Consider the following 6411-nt stretch of genomic DNA (forward strand, 5'->3'; position numbering starts at 1 on the left):
TTTTTGGTTATATCGAGTTTCAATGTTGAAAGATCCCTATCGTATCGTATCGTATCGTATATATATATATATATACGCATGTACAAATACACGTGTTGTGTGGAGAGAGAGAGGTAAAGAGAAGATTTTTTTTATAAATAAAGAGAGTTTATTTTATATTTTTTACTAATAAATAGTCTAAAAAATGTAGCGAAATAAAGCAGAACTTTATTTATTTTTATCAGTTATAAACATATAAAATTTTTTTAATCACTATTAATTGATCGCTAAACAAAGAACAATCGATAGCAAATAATAGAAAATTGATAGAATGAAAAATGTTTTTTTGTCAAATCTAAAGGAGATTTAGCAACGAAATTGTAGATCATAAAACAGGAAAGAAAAAGTGGAGAAATGATGTAATTTTATCCTTTGAAAATGTTAGTAATGAAACCTGATGAGTGAATCTTCTTTTAAGATGATAACAAATTACAACCAACTATGACATGTGAAAGGTATAGAAAAATATCTGTGGGGATCCAAAAAATAAAAACAAAAAAGGAGAACAACCTTTTATATTATTTCTAGTTAGAAAATAACATTTTATTTGAAATTGGGGTTTGAGGGGCTTTCTATAGAGAAGAAAAATGGCAAACTCTTTTTGTATCCTTGCAATGGTCTTCACACCAAGATTTCAATGGTGAATGAGGAGATGCTAGTATGACAAAATTGCTTCTTGTGGAAAACCAACAAGCTTCTACAACTCTAGAAGCAACTCAAAAACCTTCTTTACATTCTCCTGTAATTTATAATCAGAGCTAAATTTCTTAGGTTAGCTTTTCAGTTATGCAAATTCAACAGTGTCCAAACTGACTTTGCATGGTTGAGCAGCTTCTGCAAAAACCAATTGGAAAGAAAGATTAGATCTACAAAGATGTTTTCTTTTTCTATTTTATTTTAAATAAAGTTCATGATCTCCTAGAAAAAAAAAATGATTATTATAGATGTTGAATGTCTTCTCTAAGTCAGTGAAATAAATGTAGAGCGAATATAGAACAAGATGTATCATTCTTCGATCAATTTAAAATATAGCAGGAGGTAGCATTTTATTCCTGCTATTAGTTGTAATAGGAGGTAGCATTCTTTGTCTTTGTGTTTTGAGAATGTATGTGGGTGTGTGTATTTGCGATATATATTGTGCGTGAGATAGAAAGAGAAATTTGAAAAAAAAAAAAAAAAGGTAAGAGAGGAATGGGGAGGTGAGAGATGCGTGCAAGGGAAAGAGGCCAATTTGACTAATGTATTTCATTCTACTGGTTTGTTTTACTGTACTATGTGAAATTCGTGCCACAGAAGAAGCTAAAGTACTTTAGGGAGTCCAGATTAACAATCATAAATGGCCATCCACACTTTTCCACCCTATTTTGTTGTGGTTAACATGCACTACCTATGATGTAAAATTCAGTTTTCTTAGATAAAAAGGTCCAAATTCTTCAAAACACAAGCACAGATAAGAGAAAACAAATAATAGTTCATTAGTAATTTTAAACTTTGAAAGTCTTTGCTGCTACTGTTACAATGCTTAACCTAACAGGATCTACAAGTATAACTATTTCAATGCTTCACAAATAATTAACTGTGGAGGGAACCAAAACCCAATATTCAATACCTAAACTACATAATCTGAATAAGATTGGACAATATCTCTCATTTATGCACCAAATCTCAACATCTTTTCATTCAGAATAAATTTGGCTTTCCACGCTTTGAATAGAGAGAGAGAGAGAGAGAGAAATTTGTCTGTGGCTTTGGTAGTGTGAGTAAGGGCTATTTATCTGATTAGTGCCATTAGTATTATCATATCAAGATTTCTATTTACAGGTAAGGGAAGATATATATATCTAAGAAAAAAAAAAGGGAAGAGATATATAAGTCATTCTATTTCTAGTCTTGTGCCCAATCCTCTCCCTAAAATTTTAAACAAAAAGACATGAGCAAAACTCATCAATAAGCACAATTTTTATCAGTAAGAACATCATAGTTTTCTTAACTATCAATGGATGATAAAGAAATTACAAAAATGGAAGAGAGAAATGGAGTTGGGACAAAAGATCAGCCTTATACAAGACATCTAAGGAAAAGAATTAACCCATGCACAATGGATTAATGGAATACTTACCAACATGACAAATAGTATTATAACTTAAGCTAAAATTTGAAATATATCCATCACCAAAAACTAACTATAGTACCAACATCATGAGAAACACATCAACCAGCACTCACTGGTATTCTAGCTCACTGGGAGGTCTCGAGTTCGAGCCTCCTGGCTATTATCTACTTCCCCTCCTTATAGGAAAAAAAAAAGCATGTAATAGATAGTTGATATTCAATAAACGAAAAAAATTGGAGAGAGACAGAGACAACTTTATTTCTACATTCATGCCTTGTCAAAAACTTTGTATCTAGACAACTAAAAAGAAGGCTAAAGAAAAGAAACTGAAATTCCTTTGCTTTACCCATGGATGGGTGTGTGGCTGTAAAATGCAGGAGAAGAGAAAACCACGAGGCATTGTCATATATGGTAGTCCTTGTTATCTAGCTTCTATGATTCCTTCCTTCTTTTACTTACAACAATTGACAGCTCAATGCTCCTACCATGTCCATAAGTTCAATTATTAATAATATCCAAAATACCAGACACATCTAATATCCTTTTTAGAACTCTTACAAAAGTTGAAATAATACAGTTAACAAAGAGAACACTCTTCAAAAAACCATTCAAGAGGATTTCAGAATCAAATTACAAAAGAAATGTTCCTCTGACAAACTCAAACTTACCCTCTCTACTAAACTGTGGCCATTAGTAGTGTGGCCTCTTCTTGCTTTCACATGAATCACCTCTTTTGATTTCTCCCTTTCTTTGTCATTGGTTCTCCAAATGACTGTGTTGGACAAAAACTTTATATGTTTGTGTATTCACTTGTTGTATCATTATGACCACCATCACCTTTGCTCCATGGGGAGTCTATACTGAACATCTAGGTGGCATTAAACTATGACGCAATGACTTTTTATTTTGGGTCAAACATTTGCATGTACAACTATATCTGAAACAGATTTGAAAATAAATGAAAAGACTAATAGAAACAATGTCTTCTAGTCTTTTTTCCTTATTCGGTATATTTGCCATTTGTGAGAGACTTGACTTCATATATTAGCTTAATTCTAATACTTGCAACACAAATAAATATCGGTTACGAGTCGAGATTCTACTAGAAAATACATTTAGTTTTGATTGTCGTATTCTACTTAAAAGCAAAAGCTATCCTTGGTACAGAGAAATAATAGGTTAAGAGTTGAGATTCTATCGGAAAAATACCTTTAGTGTTGCTGCTATACAGAGAGCCTGTTCAGAATGCAACAATGACCATAGGGAATTTCTGAGCTATCAGACAGGTTTGTAATGCAATACCTATATATAGGAGGAGAGGTGTAAAGTCCCTTAGATTGCCAATTCATAATTTTTGTGCCTAAACATTTCGTGTGGGTCTTCATAATTTCAGTCTTTCTATGATCAGCTCTATTTATTAATTTTATTGGTGGATAACATAATCGTGTATTCACATGAGAAAGCACATTCCATAGATGGTTAAGAGCCTTTTGAGTTTTGACGCCTAATCAATCCCTCTTGATTATTTGTCTTCTAATGTGGTTAGTAAATTCATGTTATTTTTTAAACCAGAAAGACTACTACCAGCAACTAGGTGAAAGCAAACTAACTGATGTGGCAAAAATTGACCGGGTGATCTTCCCTACAGCTCCTGATGCTCCAGTCGACCTACACAGAAGAGAAGACAGGGGAGATTCGGGCTGACCCGACATGGGACTCTCTGATACCTAAGTCAGATCTTTCCATAGCAGATGCTCAAGAGAGCTTTCAGTTAAAAGAAGTGATCCATCTCCACAATGGAGGCTTACCTTGGTATTTATAGGCTATTGATGGAGTGGAGAAAGGGGGAAGTCCGTGGAGAGTCCTACTGGGCATGGAGTCCTTGAGAAGAATGACTCTCTGATGCTAGGAATATTCCAGATCCTAGGGAATACTAAAGAGATATTCCCCTCTTATCTCAGAAGTGCAAGTCGTGGGAGCAATGGATGCCTCTGATGATGTGTAGTGGATAGAGTACCGTTCTTATGATCAGAGATTTCATTCCTTGAATATAGGAGTGGGTGAGAGCACGTTTCTGAGAATCCGGCCTAATGATGCCGGGCCGAGGTGGCAGCTCGGCCTGAGGAGGGGCCGAGGTGGCAGCTCGGCCTAAGGAGGGGCCAAGGTGGCAGCTCGGCCTGATGAGGGGCCGAGGTGGGAGCTTGGCCTGATGAAGGGCTAGAGTGATAGTGCAACATTAGCTCGGACGCTCCTTGGTCGTGCCATGGTCAAGGAGATATACCCCATCACTAATAAATCACAATAACTATGTAAGAAGAAAGAAGATGATCTACAGTCTACAAGAAAAGAATCGGGTGAAAGAAAATAACAATTTGAACGAATGGAGAAAGGGAGGAATGATTTGCAATCTGCAAGAAAGGAAAAAAGGATATAAGAAGAGAGAGGGTTAGTAACTTAGTTACTGTTGCACCGGCACTGCTGCTATGAAAGACCAGGAGTTAGAACAAAGAAGAGAACCTAGTTCCACAAGAATCAAATAAAAAATATGAGAGGGATGTGGACTTGCCTGGCTTCTTGATAGACCAGTCTAGCGAGCTAACATGTGTAGCTTTTAGAGAGAGAGAGAGAGAGAGAGAGAGAGAGAGAGAGAGAGAGAGAGAGAGAGAGAGAGAGAGAGAGTTTAGTAAAAAAAAATGGATGAATTAAAGGAAAATAAGAAAAAAAAAAAAAGAATGAGAAAAATCGTGTGAGAGTAGGAGGGAGAGAAAGAGTTCTAAGAAAAAAAGGAAAGAGAAAGAGAAAGAGTTTTAGTAAGAAAAGGAAAATGGATAAAATTAATATATGATATTCAAAAAAAAAAATAAAGAAGATATAAATAGTATTTAAGTATTATAAAAATATAATAAAAAAAAGAATGACCAAAATCGTGTGTGAGGGAGAGAGAGTTTTAGGAAAAAAAGGAAAGAGAGTTTTTGTCAGAAAAGGAAAGAAAAAATTTTAGTTAAAAAAAAAAAAAAGGAAAGTGGATAAAATTAATATATGATATTAAAAAACAAAAAAGAGTGGGCAAAATCGTGTGAAAGTAGGAGAGAGAGAGAGAGAGAGATAAATAGTATTAAGTATTATAAAAATATAATAATATAAAGGGTACCGGAAATTTAAGAAAATAAAAATGAAGAAAAAGAAGAGATAATGAAGAAGAAAGGATAAAATTGTCAAGTGAAAGATTTGCCACTTCATGCTTTTATATAATAGTATGATATATCATATAAATATATATATACTATAAACTATATACTATATATTATATACTACTTCTAAAAATATATTCTTTATCTTCTCCGTGTGTAGACACACCTCGTCACCTTGGGGTGCATCTGCTAGGGGTGTCAATGGGCCGGGTTGGGCAGCCCAACCCTAAGGTCTCTTAACTCAATCCAAGCCCTGTCCAATCCTAGGTCCGATTGGGATATCTTAACCCAAGCCCAACTCTGTCGGATTTAGCCCAACCTAGCTTAGTCCTGAATCCTAATTGACCGTGATTGGGCCTGGCTTAACCCAATTCAGTCTAGCCCAGTTCTATTAGTTACTTGGTTGCTTGATCTTGATGCATTACATAGGCCTAAGACCAAAGGTTTCTTATATATGTAGATTGTGCAAAACAAAAGACTTTTTGCAAACATTTTTCTGCAAGTATCCATTTATAATTATTAACATATTTATATAATGATTATATATACTTAATATACAAGGTTGGGTTGAGTTGAGACCTCAACTCAGGTCCAACCCAACCTAGTTTGGGGCTTGAAATTCTCAATCCTAGCCCACCTTATGGCTGAAATCTCAGCTCAGACCTTGCTCAGGCTCAAGGTGGACTAGTACGGATTTGAGTTGATCGGGATTTTTTGACACCCCTAGCGGGTGTTGTATCACACATTTGTAACCTCCTAAAGGTCCCAATCCTCTCTCTCTCTCTCTTTCTCTCTCTCTCTCTGTGCAGTGAAATGAGTCATTTTTTGGACCTCCACAATTAGCATGAAACACAGAGGAGTCACAGAGGAACATTAGAGTATCCAGAGAGAAAGATGACATTGGAGCCTTGCATGGGAAAGTCTATGTAAGTGCCCATAAAAAGAGAATACCGATTTGACAATTTCTTTTAATATTCCTTCATTTTCCCCTATATAAGTAAAACAATAACCAGGCAATAGGTATAAGACTTTGACAAACTATTATATTAATAAAAATATAAATACAAG

The sequence above is a fragment of the Macadamia integrifolia genome, chromosome 3, assembly GCF_013358625.1.
Source record: "Macadamia integrifolia cultivar HAES 741 chromosome 3, SCU_Mint_v3, whole genome shotgun sequence".
NCBI lineage: Eukaryota > Viridiplantae > Streptophyta > Magnoliopsida > Proteales > Proteaceae > Macadamia > Macadamia integrifolia.